Genomic DNA, 22,204 nt, shown 5'->3' with positions numbered 1-22,204 from the left:
CAGAAACTATGTGTAGGAAAGAAACCCTATGATGATAATGAATGTGCAAAAATTTTTAATGTAGGCAGCATCAAAGGGTCCCTGTTGGCAAGAAGACCCTTAAATATAATGAAAGTGGGGAAGCTCTTCAACTGCATGGAAACTTTACTCAACATAAAAAAATCGATACTGGCAAGAAACTCTCTGAATGTGTTGAATGTGGGAAGGCATTCAGATGGCATGGACACCTTCGTCAAAATGTGATAGAAAATATTGAAAGCAGGAGAGCTTTCAATAAGGGTGAATTCTTTTTACAACATCAAAGAATCCATACTGGAGAGAAGTCTTATAAATGTAATAACTTTGGGAAAGCTTTCAGTAAAGATGTAGTCCTCAGGCAGTATCAAAGAAACCATAAGGGAGAGAAACTCTATAAGTGTAATGAATGTGGGAAAGACTTCAGTAAAGGCATGCTCTGTATGCAACATCAGAGAAGCCATACTGGAGAGAAACCCTATAAATGCAACGAATGTGGGAAAGCCTTCAGTAAAGGTGCACTGCTTAAGCAACATCAAAAAATCCATAGTGGAGAGAAACCTTACAAATGTAATGAATGTGGAAAAGCCTTCAGACGGTGTGGACATCTCACTCAACATAAGACAATTCACACTGGAGAGAAACCCTACAAATGTTATGAATGTGGTAAAGCTTTCTGTCAGAGTACAGACTGTACCCAACATCCGAGAATTCATACAGGAGAGAAGCCCTTTAATTGTACTGATTGTGGAAAAGGTTTCAGCAAATGTGTACTACTTATACAGCATCAGAGAGTCCATACAGGAGAGAAACCTTATAAATGAAATGAATGTGAGAAAGCCTTCAGCCTGCATGTAAACCTTACTTGACATCCGAGAATCCATACCGGAGAGAAGCCCTATAAATGTAATCAGTGTGGGAATGTCTTCAGGCACTGTTCAGCTCTAGTCAGGCATCAGAGACTTCACAAAGGAAAGTAATACTGGTCTTAATGAATTCAAGAAAGCTTGTATCATTCTTTATTCAAATATCTTATAATTTTGATATCACAGTTTGTTGCTAGTTGAAGTTTTGAGACATGTTTGATTAGAAATATATTCCTTTCACATCCTGCAAAAAAAAAAAAAAAAGAAAGAAATACCCTGTCTCTGTTGTGGCATTGTACATCTAAGAAATGGACAAATAGAGATGTAAAGTTTCTGGGCACTAGATGTCTAGTCCAAGATAAATAAATGATCATCTCCTTCTGATCAACTGGGTACACGCTCTGAAGGTCTGGACTGGAGTGATGGATTTGCTGACATACCCAGCATCCATGTTGCCCAAGAAAATCTGTTTCTTTTAGCTATCTACTTGTGATACTATGGGTACTAATAATTAGGCTTTCTTTTACCCAGTTATGGACATAATTGTCATAGTCAGTGTAACTATTTGGTGTCATTGTCATGGGCAACAAGCCTACCCAAAGGAGGAAAACACCTGGGCAACATAGAGTCTTCATACCAGAGCAGCACAAAATAGAATTACTACCTTAGCAATCGTTGGTATAATATTTGTGTGGGTCAGGTATCCTTCCTCTCCCATAACCTTAGCCATAACAAATCTACTAAGTAGAACTTCACTAGATAAAGCCTGATGCATGACAAATGTCACAAAAGCAAGAGCAAGCAAATAAAGACAGCTTACCAATTTCCATGATCCATATTTCAGATTGCACTTCTTCCTCCAGGAACCAACTTCTTTCTCATTATAGATTGGAATATCATCTTCATTCTTGAAGCAGAATTAGATTATTTGCTTCTCATTAAAAAAAAAAGTGTTAGAAAAAGGAGAAAAGCAGATCCATTAAGGACAGCCTCTTTAGCTGCTGCATCTGCTTTCTCATTGCCAAGAGACACTGGGTCTATGTTCCAAGTGTGAGCCAAGCATTGAATAACAGAAAGGGAGCTGGGGAGTTTAACAGCACTAAGGAGCTCACAAATAAGATCAGAGTTTGCTATAGTCTTTCTAGGGGACGTGAGAAATCCATATTGCAGCCAGAGCATACCAATGACATGGCAAACACCAACAGCATACCTAGCACCAGTATAGAGGTTTACTGCTTTACCTGCAGAGAGGTGGCAGGCTTGGGTGAGAGCCATAAGTTCAGCTGCTTGAGCACTGAGATGTGTTGGAAGAAAGGCTGATCAGACAAGATCTGTATCAGAGACCACAGCAGCACCAGTGTAGCAAACACAATCCCTCATAGATAAATAGACAGATAGATAGATAGATAGATAGATAGATAGATAGATAGATAGATAGATGCACACACAGTACAAGCAATTAAACACAGACCTCTTAAACCCTGTGGAGATTTTCCTAACTACTTATGATGCAGTGCTTGTGCTTGGACCCCAACTCTAACATCACATTTCCTCTTAGGCTCTGCCTGGGTGCCTGTGTATTAGGAGGGCAGAGTTTATAATCTCAAAGAGGATCATAAACATGTCTGAAAGGTTCGGAACCGCCGGATATAAGAAACTCTCAAAGTAGAAGGCAGAAGAATCAAAACATATATTTAGGCTCCACAGTAACCAACCCATGAACCAGCAACCCCATTTTGATATATTGATCAAAAGCTTCCAGGCCCAATAAGTACGCCTTGAAAGAGTAACCAGGAGACTACAGAGAAGCATGATTGCGTAAAGCAAAATCATGCTTCCCCCTCTATGGTAAAAAGATTACCCACTGGCCTGAAGTCTTTGTTCAGCTTCCTCCCGTAGGTCAGCTCTGCTACTGGCAGCTCCTGCTTCGGCTGTGGCTGTGGCTGTGGCTGTGGCTGTGGCTGTGGCTGTAGCAGCCTCTGGCTCCAACGGGAGCTGCTTTTAACCATCCAGCTTCTGCGGGGGTGTAAGGTACGTGGGGAAAGCACAGGTTCTTTGAATCTGCTTAAGCAAGGTGAAGGGGTTGACCAGGAAAGCACAGGTTCTTTCCATCAGCTTAAGCAAGGTGAAGGGGTTGACCGGGAAAGCACAGGTTCTTTCCATCAGCTTAAGCAAGGGAAGCAAGGTGAAGGGGCCAACAAGCTTACTCCAGTCCAACATACAAACAGCATTCAGTTCAGGGGAAAAAGCCAAACTAGTCAAGGGCACTTGTTGACTAAGTGCTAAGGAGCCCATTTTTGGTTGCCAATACAGCCTGTGCCTGAACTCTAGTTCTAAAATCACATCTCTCCCTAGCTTAAAAGCATTGGCCCTAGCCGTCTCTCTCTAGCTAAAGGGCAGTGTGCCCCAAAATTATCTCTGCTTCTTCCTCAGTAAGCAGCTATGCCCAATTATAGATTGATTCCGGATCCTAACAACTGACTATACACTGAGTCTAGCACATATCCTAGACATAAGTCAAATGTGTACTCCCTTACATTAATCTTGTCTAACAAGACACTTGATGGAATCCACCTGGATATTCCCAGTCAGCCGTGAACTTTTGGTGACTTAGTGACGTTTCACAGGCAAAACCACACCCACGGGTAGCCCCACTTTGGGCTATTTCCCAGTGAACTCTGGGTAAGATACCTGTGCAGTAGATACAAAAAGCGCATGTTCCTTTAAGAACTGACCAACCCTTAATCACGCCTTGACCACTCCCTAGTCCCACTCCAAAACACCTAAGTGACACGTTTCAACCCTAAATCTTGTACTTAAACTTTCCCTGTAGCCTGTGTGGTTACAGGTTCCCTAAGAACTCGTGCCCGCTTTATTTACATAAAGCGGAATAAATGTTCACCTCCTTGACTTAAAGAATGCTTGGGTCCATGAATTCATTCCAGGCAGCCTTGCCTTGGGAACTTTGGTCTCAGATTTCTACACCCCTGGGTTCATTTCTCCCTCAACACTTACATAACCTTCTTGCGTAACCTTACATAACCTTAGCTGTGTATTGTTCTGAGCTTATGGCTGACTGAATTTGACACACAAAGCAATTAACAAGGGTAAATCCCTGTTTAAAAAAATCCTATTAAATAGTACCTTATCTAACTAAGTTATTGTCTATCTAAATTGAGTGAGTCCTTATCTACACTAACTGCAGTGCCACCAAGCACTTCCACAATGCTTCTTCTTTCTCTATGTAGAATGTCAACTACTTTTAAGGCCATGACTACAACATCTGGCTTCTAAATCTAATCTTCTTGCTACACTTCTCACCTATAACAAAGAGAGTCCTAACTAAATCTCTACTCTAAATTCTACCTGCTGCAATGAAAAGACGCTAACTGACTATTATGGTAATTAAGGTGGGACTTTTTACTGTTTTCTCTTTTGGAATGCTGAAGTAATTAAGTACCTTTGATGAGTCTTGCCTTTCAAATCTAATGGAAAGCAAAGTAAATATTTTGTTGTCTTTTTTTGGAAGTGCTTCTGGGCTCTAAGGATTCTTTGATTGAATCTGGGAGTCTTTGATGACCTGCTTACCTCAAGGAAAGGCCTAGTTCACAAGAGTTTGAGTAGCATGGTAGTAACACCCTTTGACCCTGAGACTTGTATATAAGATCAGATGTTAGCATTTTGCCTTTGGAGGCACACTCATTGAAAGAGTGTTGGTGAAGAGACTCTGGGTAGCCAATTGAAGCAGCCCCCACTGGCTTTGAAAACCCAGATGCTGGTGTTTCTCTGGTAACTATGTATTGTGATTTGTTCAGACAGAAATGTTGATCTGTTTATATTGTCTCTGATTGTAATTTCTGTTTGTATTTGCTCTGAAGTTCAGGGTACTGGCTTTTTCCACCTGAACCAAGTGCATGATATATGTATGTTTAATTTAAGTAAGATTGTTAAGTCTTTACAGTTGCTCTCTTTAGAAAAGCAGATCAAAGAACTTGTGCTAGCAGCCCTCCTGTGTGCCGGTGTTATTGGCCTTATGCCCCCACAGCAGCTGCTAGCAGCATTGTTGTTGCACTCACATAACCAAGTGTTGGCACCAGAGGTACAGCCAGGCAGCTTGGGGTGCCTTGTAAGTATGTGCCCTAGCTCAGAGGCTAAACCCATCCTCAACAGTGGTGTACCCCACACAGACTCAAACTAACTTCACTATGCTTGTCTCTTTACACAGACCAATCAGATCTCCTTCCCAATAGGACTTACTCAGGAATCCTCTTCTAAAATCTAAAAATATGAAAATCTGGTACAAGTCGAAAGAAGCAAGCAGACAAACAGAGTAAAGAGTGAGGCACTCAATTATTTTACTTTTGTTTTGCAAATTTATTATCGTATTATATCTTCATTTCCTATCTTAAAATTTTTCTTTTCCCTTCTAAAGCCAAAAGGCCTAACTGCATAAGAGTAAAATCATAGTTTTATACTCTCCAATCACAAATTTAGTCTCAAATTATTTATTATCTATCTTTTATCTCTACAATATCCAAGGTGACAAGCATTGGAAGTAGAGAGAAAAAAAAAGAGATTTGTCTTTATAAAGACTTCTTTATCTTTATCTTTAAAAGTCTATTTATAAAGACTTTTTATAAAGACTCCACCTGGAACTGCAACCCATACCTAAGTATGGGCAAAGCAATATAATCCTGCCCATAGTGCTGGCAAAGAGACCCCTGCAATCTTCTTCTGACCATTTGTTAGACCCCTTATGGTTTGTGAGCTGAGAGCTCTGGAAGCATCTGCTGCTGCTGCTGATTCAAGAGATGCCATGCCCTGCTCCTGGTTTGCTAGAGCCCCTGTCTCTGCTCTTATGGCCTATACTGGATTGTGCTCCACTGTCACCTTGGAAAAACCTTACCTGCCAACCTTTTAAGTTTTCTTTGGCTAGAAAATTATTTCAATTCTTGTGTGGGTTCTGCTACTACAGAAATTGGTTTTGAGTATGATTTAAAGGTGTCCTTGGGGTTGGGTGGGGGATTGTTTGGACAAAGCTCAGGCATGCCCCTACCTTTTCTCTGCCATCCTGTCTCTGCCTCTTTTCAATGCTACTTTTTAAGGAGTTGTTTTCGTCGATGAATTTTTGTATATCCCTCCCACCCATTTTTTGTGTTTTCTTTACCAAGGTGTTAACTCTTTATTTTGTGGTTTTCTTGCATCGCTCTGATTTCTTCTTCCAATGTTTCTTCTACCATTCTTATTTAAGTTTTAAGTTATTTTTGAGTTCTTCCAGTAATTTTTTTAAGCCCGAAACAAATTCCCAATTCACAATTTTCTTCAGGATTTTGCAGGAAGACTTTTTCATATTATTGTCCTTTTCTGAATATGTTTTGATCTTCCCTGTCACTATAGTAACTTTCTATGGTCAGATTCTTTTCTTATTGCTTGCTCATCTTTCCTGCCTATTTCTTGACCTTAAACTGGATATTAAAGTTATGCTCTGTCACTGGGGTGGAGTGTATGCTTTCCCTAGCTTCAGATTTTTTGTGATATTGTTTTTAGAAGTAATTCTCAGGGTTTGTACTTTTTCAGTTCTTCCAAGGTGGTTTGATCTAAGAAGAAGTATGATCATGGCTATCCTCACCTGTGCTCTGGTCTTTAAATAACATCAAGCACAGTTTTCTTCTTGGAACTATGACCAAGGTCCCTACTCTTCTGTGACTGTAGGGTGCTAGTGCTACTTCATGCCCTGGTTTTACAGCCCAGACCTGTATCTCAGTTCCTCATATGTGCTATACGATAGAGTCCTACAATGAGTGCAGTAAAGAATCCTTTCTTTTCTCCTTCTGACCAACTTGTCTAGCTCCTTCCTGTATGTGGGGTAAGAGCTTCTGAAGTCACTGCTGTGGACTCAGTTGCTCCCAGTGCTTACTATTGGCTTGACTGAGGAACTGTTGGTGGCTCGCCAGGAATGGCCTATGCTGCACTGTGCTGGACTGTGCTTTATTCTCATCTCAGTGAGACAGATCTCTTTTGTTAAACTTCTAAGTTGTCTTCAACTGGAAAATTGTTTTGTCCTATCCTTTTGTTGGTTCCACAGCTCTAAAATTCATTTTGAGGCATTATTTTAAAGTTGTTTGGAGGGAAATTTGGAAAAGATCAAGTGAGTCCCTGCCTTTACTCTGCCATCTTGCCCAAATGCATAATTGTGAAGAAAAAATTCAATAAATAAATATTTATTAACACCTATTTGTACCAGGTACTCTTCTCAGAGTTGTGGGTACAGAAATGAGTGAAGAGAAAGTCTCTTCCCTCGAGGAGTTAACAATCTAATGAGGAGACAATATACAAATAAATGTATTCAAAATTACTACATATAGTATAAGCAAGAAATGATTAACAGAGGGAAGACACTAGATTTAGGAGAAGTTGGGAAAGGTTTCCTGTAGAAGATAGTATTTAAGTAAGAACTTAAAGGGAACCAAGCAAATCAATAGTCAGAGTTAAGGAGGGAAAGAATACCAGGCAAGGAGGATCGCCAAAAAAAGTACTCAAAGCCAAGAGATGGAGTGTCTCGTTCATGGAGCAGACAAGAAGACATTTTAGCAAAATTGCAGAGTATGTGAAGGTATAAGATATGAGAAAATTGGGAAGGTTATGAAAGGCTTGGAATGGCAAATAGGCATTTTGTATTGGACCGGAAGCAACAGGGTATAGCTGGACTTTGTTGAGTAGAGGGATGATATGATCAGCTTTGCCCTTTAAGAAAATCACTTTAGTGGCTATTATGTTCAGCTATTTGATTATAAAATTATTTTTTATAAAATGGAAATGCAGGTTGAACTTTTGAAATGTGTGGATATTTTCATAGTGAAAATAATTAATTCTAGTCTAAGAACCTAGAAACAGCCTAGAGGTTTCATTAATGAAAGTGACTACAAAGTACTCAACAGCTACTTCCTTAGTATTACTGAAAGTTATGGCTTATATTTAATTCATCCACTTTGCTCTCTTTAGTCATTATTGATTTATGACACCATATTCTATTATTCATCAACATCAACATATAAGAAATAAAAATGCAATATTTGTTTCATACCCTTTTCAAAACTGACCATGTCAAACCTAAAACCTACTAAATCTTTTGATACAGAATTCCAAAGAAAAATTAAAAATTATATATCCCATTTTCAACTGTATGTCCACTGATGTTAAACAACTTTATTATCCTTGTATGGCAGTCATTTGCAGAATGTATCGAGTTCATGTACTGTTTTGTATATCTTTTCTTACCACCTGCCTGGAGAATATAAATCCAAAAAGTTTTGGTGCAGTTTTAAGAAAGCTTAAAACTTCACTAAGAATTTTGGAACACCTTATATAATAAAAGTAATGACAACAACAAAAACAACAATAATTTCACAGATTCCAGGTTGAAAACTGCTTACAGAAGCAACTGAGACAGTTTCACAGAAGTAGCAACTGGGCTGCACTACCCTGAGACAGAATTTTGGAAAATGAAAAATCACTACATCTTCACTGCAATATGTTTTATAATGGTTATCTAGAACCTTCTTGAAGGCATCAAATGAGGGGGAACCAGAACCTTCAACATAATCCCAGCAAATTCAATTCAACTCAATAAGCTTTTTATTAAGTGCCTATTCTATGTCAGATACTATGCTAGGTTCTAGGGAAATTTAGATGAAACTGCCCTTGTCATCAAGGATTTTACTTTTGGGGGAGAATGCAGAATAGGAACATAGAGGTAGAAAATTAAATTTAAATATATACAAAGGAACTTCCAGGGGTGAGCATAGGTGTCATATTATTAACTAAGTGACCTTGGGCAAATCACTCAATCCCTATTTGCTTAAGTTTCTTTAGCTGCAAAATAGGAATAATAATAGCACCTACCTCCCAGTGTTATCAGGAGGATCAAATTAGATAATATTACTTTTCTTTTATCTTTTTTTTAAATTTTGGAAAAATACTAAAAGTTAAATACATAAGAAAAGAAAAAGAAACATTATAAACAAATATTAAACTTCAATATTAAGTAAGAACAGAAGAAAACATGTCTTATGCACAGCAGAACATAGGAGAGGATTCAGAATATACAGCAATAACTTAAAATTTCAAGAAAGCCTATATATTAAATACTGTGTGTTATGTTGAAAACTGTGCATCTTTTCTTTGCTTCCTTGTAGGCTTCTTTTGTTCTCTGCTGCATACTTTTTACTTTGTTCTTTCCCCCACTTCCTCCCCCCTCCCCACCACTCCAAGGCTACAACTGAGCATGGATAAATTTATATATAGCTATTAATACACACACAAATACACACACACACACACACACACACACGTGTGTGTGTGTGTGTGTGTGTATATGTGTGTGTGTATATATATATATATATATCCACTTATGTAAACATACTTTTCCAAAGAGATTCAACTCCTAATTTTGTATTTATGTTGGTGCATATCTCTTTGTTCATATTTCTTCTAACTCCTCTACTTTGCTTCTACCTGCTACCTTGCCCTCCTATTACTTAACCTACCCCAACTCCAGCCATCCCTTCCTTATCCTCCCATTCCCCTAAATCTAAACACCCTTTTGTACACCCGTTTCACCTATTCCACCTCCCTCCCCTCCAAAGTTCCTTCCCTTATCCTCCCATTCCCCTGAATCTAAACACCCTTCTATACCCCCCTTTTAACCTATTCCCTCACCCTCCCCTCTAAAGATCCCTCCATTATCCTCTCCCCCCTCCCTATTCCCTTAGAGTTTTCTTTTTAAATTTAGAAGACTTCTGTACTCTTCTAGTTGTATATGTATTTTCCACTCTTAAACCCATTTTTGATGAAATTAGGTTTCCAGAACTAACAGCTCCCGTACTCCATCTAATTCCTCTTTATTGGTTCTTCATCTTACACCTCATTTGTATAAGATAATTACTCTTTTAGCTGTTCTTGAACAGTTTAACTTTTTGAAGTTAATATCTGTCAGTCATATCAAAGTCTACTGCAATCATTTATATGATCTACCTAATTACTGGTAACAACCTTAGACATAGGTTTTACATTTTCTATACACAAAAGGTAAACATTCTATCCTTATTGAGTCCCTTGTAATTGGTCATTGGTAGGTACCTTATATTTCTCTTGACTTCTATATGCCAAATCTTCTATTGAGTTCAGAGCTGGTTTATTTTTTTTTTATTTTTTAACAGAGTCCTGAAAGTCTGACAGTCAATCAAATGTCCATTTTTATTTCATTTAGAATTATGCATAGCTTTGCTGGGTATGACATTTTTGGCCAGAGGCCCAGTTCTTTTGCTCTTCAATATATAGTGTTCCAAGACCTGCTATCTTTTACTGATGCCAAAGCTAGGTCTTGTGTGATTCTAATTATCATATGTAAGTTGTACATTTTCTTCTTGCTCATAATATTTTGTCCTTGATTTGGGGGTTTTGGAATTTAACTATAATATTCCTGTGAGTTTCCCTTATAGGATTTTTTGGGTGATTGGTGGACGTTTTCAATTTCTACTTTCCCCTCTTGTTTTAATGCTTTAGGATGCTTGTCTTTAATTATTTCATGTGTTATGGTATCAAGATTCTTTTTTTGATCAGAACTTCAGGTAGTCAAATTATTCTCATGTTTTTTTTTTCTTCTGGATCTGTTCTCTAGATCCATTGTTTTTCTTATGAGATATTTCACATTCTCTTCTATTTTTTTCATTGTTTATATTTTGTTGTTTTTTTTTTTTATTTCTTCATCTCTTGTAACTTCACAGGCTTCCCCTTGCCCAACTGATTTTCAAGGAGTCATTTTCTTCCCTAAGATTCTGGATCTCCTTTTCTAATTGGTCGACTTTCTTGTCATAATCTTCTTGTTTTTCTTGTATTATTCTTATTTGTTCTTTTTAATTTTTCCTCACTCTCTGTCATTTGATTTTTTAAGTCTTTTTTAAGTTTTTAAATGAATTCTTTTTGGGCAGGTGACCATTTGACATTATTCTTTGGAGCAGAAGTAGAAGAGGGTTCCTTTACTCTGCTCTGAAGATGAACCCCAGTCTTCTCTATTCCAATAGTAGCTCTCTATGGTTGGATTCTTTCCCCTTTCCCTGCACATTTTTTTGTCAATGATTTAGTTTTTATAATCACCTCTCTTCCTGGAGAATGTGGCATGGTGCCTCTGGTCTTTGATCCTCTTCAATTCTCCCCTCTGAACTTGAACTCAAACCAAGATCTCCAGCCTCCTGTAAATGCCCACAGTCAGCAACATCCCCACCCTACTGTTTGTGTACTCATCAGTTGTGTCCTGGGTCCTTCTTGCCCCTGCTGCTCTCCATGGCACAGCTGATCCTGGCATTCTGTGTAAGCAGAGGTTCCCTAGATCTTCATCATGTCAGATGGCATCTCCTTTCACTGTCCTGGGGGTAAAAGTTCCTATAACAGCAGAAGCAGCCTTCCAAGGCAGCTAGCCCCAAGGCTTGTCACTTGTTGTTTAAGCAGTTTGCCACTTGTTAAAGAGGAACCTAGCCTGTAAGTGTTTACTTTTCACAGGGAGGAAATCTAGTCCTGGGATTTTTCTTCAGGTTTCCTCCAATTGTCGCACAAGGACCCCTGCTCTGCCCTTATTTTTATTTTTTTTCAGGACTCCATGTTCACCCAGAGATGCTATTTTATTTCTTTTGTGGAGGAAAATCTTGAGAGCTTGTAATTTTCTGACCTACCCTACCGTCTTCACAGAATCCTCTCCAAATTATTTAATATTTCTAACAAAGTTGGCACAGTCCTCAGACAATAAGCCTTTTTAAGCATCTACTATGCCAGGCACTGAGGCACTATGCTAAGGGTTGGGGATACAAAGAAAGGTAAAAGATAGTCCTGCCTTCAAGGAGGTCATAATCTAAGGAGAGAGAAAAGAAACAAATAGTTATGCATAAATATGTTACATACAGTATAAATAGGTGTTGCAACAATCCAGCTAGCAGCTGCTGTAGGGGTATAAAACCAACAACAACCAGCTCACAGAATGCTGCAAACCTAAGTTCTTTTGATCTGCTTTACTAAGGAAAGTAATGTTAAGGGGTTAACAATCTTACTTTAATCCAGCATACAAATATCATTCACTTAGTTCAAGGGAAAAAGCCAGCACCCTGAACTTCAGAGCAAATACAAACAAATTACAAACATCAATAAACAGACCTTGTCTGATTCAAATCTCAATGCATAGTTATCAGAGTTTAACAAAGTCTGAACATCTGGGTTTACAAGCTGGAGGGCTCTTAACTACAGCTGCCAGGAGTCTCCACATCAGCGTACCACCAAGAGTGAGAGCCCTAAGCAAATAGCTCTGTCTTCTCTTTTTATGCACTCTTTAGCCATCATCAAGCCTCATCTGAGCAACCAGAACTTAAGCTCCTACTATTGGCTCTGATCTTAGCAACTCCCCTTAGGACCCATGTGACCTAAAATTGTCACAAAAAATGTGACTTAAACCTATGTGGTCTAAACATGTCACAAACATGTCACAAACATGTCACTCAAACCCATGTAAACTAGGCTTTCCCTAGAGGCAAGGAGGTCATCAAAGACTCCTAATTTAATCAAGGAAACAAAGGCCAAACTCTTCCAGGACACTTGGCTGAACAAGTGCTAAGAGCCCATCTTGATTCCCAATACAATAGGAAATAGTTAACCAAAGGAAGGCATTGGAATTAAGAGAGATTAGGAAAGGCACATAGTAAGGCCTGAATAAATATTAGGTATTATTTTTCTTCCACGTCCAATCTATTGCCAAAGCCTATATTTCACCTTTGCAACATCTCTGGAATATGCCCCATTCTCTCCTCTAATATTGATACCACCCTGGTTCAGGCTATCATCACTTCACACTTAGACTATTCTAATAGTATGATGTTTGTTTGTTTTCCCTACCTCAACTCTTGCCATTCTCCAAGATATTGTCCATTCAACCATGTAAATTATTTTCCTAAAGCACCAGCTCAATCGTGTCAGTCCCACACTTAAAAAATTCCAGTAGCTCTCTATCACCTTCAGCACCAAATAGAAAACACTCAATTTGGTATTCAAAGCCTTTTATAATCTCCTTCCCTCTACATTTTCAGCCTTCTTAGACCTCAACTCCACCATATACTATTTGATCCAGTGACACTGTACCCTTGGTGTTCTGCCAACAAGACACTACATCTCTTCACTCCAGGTATTTTCTCTGATTGTTCCCTCTGCTTGAAATGTTCTTCTTTCTCATCTCTGCCTCCTTGCTTTCCTGTATTCTTTCAAGCTTCTATAGCAGACCTGTACAACTTATCAGTAGGTAGGGGCCAAAATTAAAAAAAAACTTTGAATAGGCAGCCTATGAATAAAAATCACAGGTGGTAATGGAGCCATAGGGTAGTAGATTATCATGTCCTTCCCAATAGCAAGGCTGATGCTGATTTGATTATCAGTCAATTAGTAAGAGGTAGAAATAATGTCCCAATGTCTCTGAGAAAGAGAATTTACTCAGCCTGAGCCCTAAGGTAGAGTGCTTCCCTCTTGGACAAGCTTCACTTTCTCCTTCAGGTCTTCTTTAACCAGGCTTTTCAGGCTGCCATATGTCTTCTCTCAATCTCAAATTCTACATACTATTTCCTCCATCATCTCTAAGGTTAAGGGATGTTAGTATATAGAGGAAATGAAATTCTCAAGATGCCCAGCTGCCATTCAAAACATTTTTCCCCCAGTGAGGTCCCTAGCCCTGGCTGTAGGGGGAAACAGATGCTTGTTAAATCTACCATCTAACAATTATTTTCTCAAGGAAAGTGTTCATGATATGAAAGCATGTGTTGTAACATGTAATCTAAAATTATGATGATTACCAAAAGGACAGCCTATTATTAATGAGCCTCTTAGCTAGGTTAGTCCTTGAGAAAGAGATTTAGCCTAGTTATTGTTGTTGTTCTCATTGTGGTACTGTGGCCCTTTTAGGTTTGCAAAACTCATGTTTATCTATACAATCTGAAGGGGGGGAATGGGGGGAAGCAGTAAGCTAAGCTTAACAGGACAAGCATATACCATTATAGCACAAGGGGAATGATATCTAACAGAACAGTAAAAGGGTTATTAATGAGTTAATGATGAATAGTAACACAAGAAATGCTTCCCATATGACCTCATTAAAAACTATAAAATATTTGTATTTGATTAAACAAACTATGATTGTTATTCTTGTATTGGAGTCATCTTATTGATAACTTTGTGTTTATACAATAGGGGACACACAAAAGACACATACACAAATTCAGAACACCTTGTACTCAAACTCTTAATCTTTATCTCCATTCCAGAAAATCTCTTCTCTCCACCCCTTTAAATTCATGTCAACAAGCATTTATTAATCACCTACTATGTGCCAAGTTCTCCGCTAAGGGCTGGGGATAAAAACAAAGACAATAAGTGATCTCATTCTAGTGAGGGAGATAACATATAAATAGTTGTGTTTAAAAAAAGATATCTACATATTAAATTGGAGAAAATATCAATATTATGGTAATATGATAAGGAAACACTTCTTACAGAAGTGGTATTTTAGAAAAGAATGGAAAAAAGCCAAAAGGTGAAGCTAAAGAGGAAGAAAGTTCCAGAAGTAGGTGACAGTCAGTGAAAACTGCCTGGAGTCAAGAGATGGATTGTCCAGTACGAAGGCAAGGAACCCACTGTCAATGGAATGCAGAGTATGTGGAAAAGGGTAAGGTATATAAAGACTGAAAAGGTTAGGAAGCAAAACAGAAGATATTATTTTTGATGATGATAATAGGGAAGCACTGGGCTTTGTTAAATCAGAGGTGACATGATCAGACCTACACTTTAAGGAAGTTCAATTTGATAGTTGAATGTAGGATGGACTGGAATGGGCAGATATCAGTTCTTGCAATAGTTCAGGCTTGAGGTGACAAAGGCCCGGACTAAGTTGATTGAAATTTCACAAGTGAGAATGGGGTATATATAAGAGATGTTACAGAAGCAAAAATCATATGATGTGAATGAAGAATGTAAGAGAATGAAGAGTTGAGGATGATAACTAAAGAGCTTCGGTTACTGGGAGGAAGATCAGCTTCTCGACATTAATAAAGAAGTTTGGAAGAGGGGAGTACTCAGGAAGAAAGAAAATAACCTCTGTTTTAGCCATGTGTTTAAGATGTCTACAGGCTATTCAATTTAAGTTATCTAATAGGCAATTATAGACATGAAACTGGAGGTCAGTAGAGAAGTTTGGGGTAGAGAAATGGATCTGAAAATCATCTTTATAGAGAAGATAATTGAACTATTGGAGTTGATGAGATCAACAAGCAAAAAAGTATAGAGAAAGAAGAAAAAAAGTGCCCAGAATAGAACACTGTGTAATACTCATAGTTATCAGGAGGATTCTGGAAGAAGATCTAGTAAAAGAATCTGAGAAATGGTCAAACTAATTGAAGGAGAAGCAGGAGAGAACAGTGTCAAAGAAAACTAAATAGAATAAGGTATCAATAAGAGGAGAGTGATCAAGAATGCAAAGAAGTTAAGAAGGAAGAAGCTTGAGGAAAGATCATTAGATTTGACAATTTGGTCATCGGTAATTTTGGAGAGAACATTTTTAGTTGAATGATATAATAAGAAGCCAAACTACAGGGAATTCAGAAGAGTATGAATGGTAAAGAAGCTGAATTACAAGCTGTGTCTTTCTCAAAGAGTTTAGCCACAAAGTGAGAAATAGACAAGTCAGGTGTCCCAGTTTTTGAAAATGGGAGAAGCATGGGCAAGTTTTAGACCATAAGGAAATAATAAATGAAAAAAGATAGATTAAAGATAAGCAAGAGAGTAAGGGTAAAGAAGGAAACAAGAAAGATGGGATGGAATCAGACTGATTTGCACTTGAATAGGTTTTTGCCTTGACCTGGAGAAGAACCATCTTTTCATGTGAGATGTGCAAAGGAGGAGATTGTAAGAGAAAACCAACTGAGTGATGTAAGATGAGAAGAGGAGATGAAGAAGCTCTAGGCAAATCCCCTTTTTTTTCTGTGAAATATGAGGCAAGTTTCTCAGCTGAGAGGTTTGAGGGATATCATAGAAATTGGACGTTTAAGGACAGATGAAAAGGTTTCCAAAAGTCATTCTGTTAAATGGGACAATAAATCAATACAGGTTTTAATAATCTATAGCAGTTGCTTCCCTGTACTCCCTCCACTTTGTTCCAGGATCCCTGGCTATTTAGATTATGTAAAGTCATGTATCCTGGAGAAAAAGTCCAAACAAAGTTCTGTTGCAGGTCTGTCCTCTCCATGCTGTTCCAGTCCCCACTTCCAAGTCCCGAGGGGCATCTAGGCAATAAAGCCAACAGGGTGGGATCCCTGGGTGGTCCAAGGCACTTCCCCCAGCCCACCATAAACAAATCTGCTCCTCCCTCCTGGGTCCCAAACATCCCAAGGGTAAGGCAACAAAAAGGCATACTTAGCTCCTTGCTGAAAAGTTTCCATCTTTCCCCAGGGCTGAATTTCAAGCCCCTGGGTTCCTGGTCATCTAGCTCTGGCTGACCTCTCCTGGCTTCTGCTGGAATCCAGATCTCAATGTAGGTGGTTCTCTACCTTTGCATTCACTTCAAGGTTCTCAAGAAGGCAGTCAATATGTCTGCAGCTACTGTCCACTGGCAGTCTCATCCCATCAGAGTGGGCTTGAGGGCAGCTCACTGCTTTCACCCTTCCAAAGCTCCCACACAAACAGTCCTCTGCTCTGTCTGGGTCAATATGTCATAGCCACTGTCCACTTCTTTCTTCTCACCAGCTACTCCTTCCAAATCTGCACAAAGGTCATTCTCCACTCCTGTTTCAAAACTTGTCATACAATATAATCTCAAGGCATTCACTCCTTCAGCCCAGTCTTCCAGAGCCAGGCTTATTAGCTCAAGCAAGCCCTTGAAAGGAGGGATTATCTCCCAGGGCCCCTGCTCTGGCCCCCCAGGGACATCAATCCTACCACTTCCACTTGGCTGTTTTCCTTCAGGCCTTTGTTGCTCCTGGGGTTCCATAGAACCATAGCCACCCCAAGTACAAAGAGCAATCCAAAAACTCGGAAACATTCAACCACCCCAGTACCCCAAAACACCATACTTTCCTTTTAATCTGCAGATCCTGCCACAACTATGCCATTTGTTTCAACAATTTGGCTAGCAGCTGCTGTACGGGTGTAAGACCTGCCAACAACCAGCACACAGAAAGCTGCCAACACAGGTTCTTTTGATGTGCTTTACTAAGGAAAAGTAATGTTATGGGGTTAACAATCTCAGTGTAATCAAACATACAAATATCATTCACTTAGTACAGGGGAAAAAGCCAGCACCCTGAACTTCAGAGCAAATACAGACAAATTACAAACAGCAACAGACAGACCTTGTCTGATTCAAATCTCAATGCATAGTTACTAGAGTTTAACAAAGTCCAAACATCTGGGTTTACAAGCTGGAGGGCTCTTAACTACAGCTGCCCAGAGTCTCCACATCAACACACCTCCAAGAGTGAGAGCCCCTTAACAAAACATCTGGGTTTCTTCAAAGCTGGGGGCACCTTAACAGCTACCCAGAATCTCCACATCAACACTCCTCCATGAGTGAGAGCCCCCAGGGAGAATGTCAATCTCTGGGTTTATATATCTTGTTCACGGTCAAAGGTGAGTCACACATGCAGCTCACCCATGTGACCTAAAAGCATCACAAAAATGTGACTTAAACCCACGTGGTCTAAAAGCTTCTGATGTCACAAACATCTCACTCAAACCCATGTAAACTAGGCTTTCCCTTGAAGCAAGGAGGTCATTAACGACTCCTAATTTAATCAAGGAAACAAAAGCCAAACTTTTCAAGGGCACTTGGTTGAATAAGTGCTAAAAGCCCTCCTTAATTACCAATACATACTTCCATCCCACCTCCCATCACATACTGCATGAGTTAAAAAATAGTTCTTCATTTCCAACATGTAGTCCTTGTATGGCACTCTAACTACCCAACTTTTAAATATCTGCTGAATGTTATAGTACATAGACACATGGCTAGACCATTTAATAGTACTCTCCAGACTATGAACAAGTCAAAATTAGAAGTATAATTACTGCTAGAGCTCTTTTAAATGATGTGTCAGAATGTCCCAAGGTTAATCATTCTATTCATCATACAAGAATCTTATCAGGATCTGTGGGAAATTAGACAGATTCCCTATGAAAATAATGAAAAAAAAAAGAAAGGAAAGGGAGGAAGAAAGAAAAAAGGAAAAAAAGCAAGAAAAAAGCAAGAAAATACTTAATTCCCAATCCTCACCAAGGATGGGAGAATTTGTCCACTTATCTCTTTCCTTCCACAAAACTTGGATTTTGGGGCCTCTGCTGATTAGTAATTCTCATTGATTCTTTTGAGGCCTTGGAAAAGCACTTGTGTCTCCACTCCACTCATGTTTGTATTTCTTAGCATTATCTTCTACAGGACACACAAGTTAACCTAGGGCTTCTACTAACTTCTCCAAAGATCTACAAAGTAAAGATGCTCCAGAGCTAGAGAATACTTTAAATATTTGTGTGACCCTGATTAGGGAAGAACAAATCCTGCTATGATGCAAAAGATTCATGTCTTCATATCATTTTTATTGTCAGTTTAATTCTTCCCTTGTACTTTTCAAAGCATAAGGCAGAAGGGAAGGCACAATTGACTAAAATGCTTTCAAACCACAAATACATTTTTTAAAAAATCATTCTTCTGATATTCCATTCATTTTCTTAGCCTTCTACTGAACCACAGGCTTCTTTCTAGGTGATTTTGATGATGAGTATCTGACCTGGAAAATGCTTTGCACATTAATACTTTTTTTTTTTTGTTAAATTGAATTCATATCAGAGAATGACACTAAATCATGCATTGGATTCATGTAGCTTTGTTCAAAAAATGTAAAATTCTTTTAAAAATATGCATTTTCCTGCCTACAGAACTTGTTAGGGATGGCCAGTAATTTTTTTCTTTTCCCTCACATATGAGGAGTCCAATGTGAGTAGCCCAGGTGATGAGAATTGCTTGGATTAGCTTAACAACATCAACAACAATAAACTATTCACATACATACGTGTACACACAGATATAGATATATATATATGTATATATATGTATATATGTATATATATGTATGTACATATCATATATCACTTTACAATTCACAAAGCACTTTTATAAATGTCTCATTTATCCTCACAAAAACCCTGGTAGGGAAGGCTTATTTTTATCCCCATCTTACAGGTAAAAAAATTTGAGGCGTATAGCCTCAAGTGACTGGGCTAGGTTCATATAGCCAGCAAATTAAATGTGCATGTCAGATTTTAACTGTGACCTTCCTAACTACAAGCCCAACACGTTGTTCTCTGTGCTACCTAGCTACTTCAAGTGCTGATCAATTCTCTGCTCTAATCCATTCCTAACACTAGCTACCAATATTTCAAATATCTCCTGTACATCATAGTGTGTAGACCATGTGTCTATATGCATTATTACTAATGAAAATAGCTTAAAGCACATATTCTACTAATGATGGGACTATAGCATCATCTTATACCTATAAATAGTTTATCACAAGTAATTGTTAAAATAGTTGGAGGAAAAGGGACCCAGAAAACTTCTCTATTTACTGTATTTTGAAGTATAAGTCTACACAAATTTTCCCACCCATAAAAAGTGAAAAGCTTCAAAAACTAACTAGTAATTTCAGCACCCCTTCCTAAGAAACTGATTTTTTTCATTACTGATCAAATTGAAGTTCTCTATATTGCATACTGTAGATTCTGTTGAATAATGAATTAAGTACTTCTACCTTATGTTTCATAAACCTTGACAATATAAAGCATATAATCAAAAATAGACTGTTTATCTTTTCTAAAATGGTTGGTTCTTTTTTATTATTTAGCAGAAAGTTTTATGGTAATAAAATGAAATTCACATATAAGAATTTCTGTTTTGTTTGAAGGTAAATTATCTAAGACATCATTATTTCTTACAACCTTGTCAATAATGCAAATACAAGATAATGCTTCTTTTTAGGACTACTGAAGACATTGACAAGGGATCTGAGATCTCCACCCTGCATTTTGAGTCAGAATGAACAATATTTTTTATTCTTCTCATTATACATTTTGCAACTAAAGATGATCTAAATGCAAAGCCCACATATTTGAAATGAATAACTAATCCTCAGCTTATGAAATTAATAAAAATGGATGTTGTCATAATTGAATACTGACTTAAATCATAATATAACTAGCCATTCTTTTCTATTTTGGAGATGTAATGCTGCTATGCAGTTAAGGTAAATTTTACTGTAAAAAAGAAAATTAAGTAAAATCACCACCAACACATATTCCTAAAGCATTATCTTGTATGAGTAGTTAATGGATATCAGTAAATGCACGGCTATCTCTTTCACTTTCAAAAGATCTTTTTTTTTTATTATTTGAGTCTCTTTAATTTTTTTCGTGTTGTTTTACTCTTAGTTTTATAATTATACACATACATATATATTTATATAGATATATGTATGTGTGTCTATACATTTTTGGAATATGTTACTGGCTAATTGAAAGTTATTTGGGGCAAATCTTATTCTTATTAAATTTCTGAATAATTAACTTTAAACAAAGACTAGGCTTGTTTTTCCTGAAATGGCAATGAAACCATCCTTGAGACACAATTGATCTATAATGTAAAGACTGGAACAGTTATTGTACCTTCGAGGTCACCTAAATACACAAAAGCCTAACTCACAGAGCCAGGTACTCCTCATGCTGGACATACCCTTCGACTGGATGCAATATCATGACATATGCAGAGGTAAAGGCAGTTCTCTTTTGAATCAATGCTGTGCTCATGCTAAATAACCTTTCTATCTATCTTTAAGTAAACTTCTTTTATTAAATATTTTATGATCTATGATGTTCTCATTTTGTTCTAGCCCTGAGGCTGAACTGCTATAGTATCCTAAGTCTGGCCTAAGACAGAACATTTGGAGTAGCCAGAGGATTGAGATCTGAATTACCTTAGGGCTGATCTCATGATGAAAATGGGAGAAGAGCAATGTGGAGGAAGGAGGACCTTGTGTAATCAAATATCATGGTATAGGACCCTTGAATCCTATGACTACCTTCCTTCTGACCACACAGAGTAAATCTTTTCAGTGGGACAAGGAGGGAATCTTCATTTACCAATGGTCACTGTCATGCACAGGGACACAGGCCAATTATAGCACTTTGCTCATTGTAATCTGGAATTGATAAGACCTCTCCATATTGCTTCCAGCACAATCCTAAGAAGTCAATCTTATATTCCTTCTACCCAAGGACTAAAGGCTAGAATTACTGATATATGCCTTGGTTTGAAGGACCAAGGAATAGAATTGTTGAGGATGTTTCCTTTTTCCTAAGGACAGGAGAGAGGTGAAACTATCTTAGCATAACTATCCAAAGCCCATAGAAAAAATGTGCAGTCTAAAAGGAAGATTAGTCAGTATATCTAAAAACATTTACTATATACCAAGCATTTTGCTAACTTCTGGAGATATAAAAAAGAGTCAAAAACATGGTTTTGGTCCTCAAAGATTTCACATTCTAATGGACAAGACAACATATTAATGACTATGTACATATAAGATATAAACAGGGTAAAAGAGAAGTATACTCAGAGTGTGGAAAGGGTGAGACTATGAGAGGCTTCATGTAGAAGTTAAGATTTGAGCCAAAACTTGAAGAAAGCCAGAGAAACCAGGAGACAGAAGCAAAGAGGCAGAGCAATACAGGCAAGGGGGACAGCCAGTAAAAGGTAAAGTTAGGAGATAAAGTGTTGTATGTGAGGAATAGCAAGGAATTCATTGTCACTGCTTTAAAGACCATGTGGGAGGCTGAGCCAAGTTAGCAGAGAGAATCCAGGAAGCTGCTTGAGCTTTCCCCAGTTTCAGAAATGACATTAAATCAAGTTTCTAAAAAGATTCTGGAGTGACAGAACCTACAAAAAGATGTAATGAAACAATTTTCCAGCTTACAATAACTTAGAAGAACTTCAGGAAATGTCTGTCTCACTTGGTAAAAAGGAAGCACAGCACAGCACAGATGGTGTCCAGGCAAGCCAGTAAGAGGCTCTTAGCCACAGCACAGATCAGCAATGTAGGCCTTTGGTCCTAGCTCAGCAGGCCAATGATGTAGCAGGAAAGCTGTGAGACCTTCAGCCCCAGTGCAGATGGCAAGTTGCCAGCCCTGGGAAGTAAGCAACAATA

The sequence above is a fragment of the Trichosurus vulpecula genome, chromosome 1, assembly GCF_011100635.1.
Source record: "Trichosurus vulpecula isolate mTriVul1 chromosome 1, mTriVul1.pri, whole genome shotgun sequence".
Taxonomy (NCBI): domain Eukaryota; kingdom Metazoa; phylum Chordata; class Mammalia; order Diprotodontia; family Phalangeridae; genus Trichosurus; species Trichosurus vulpecula.
The sequence above is the reverse complement of the archived record's forward strand: the minus strand, read 5'-3'. Positions refer to the sequence as shown.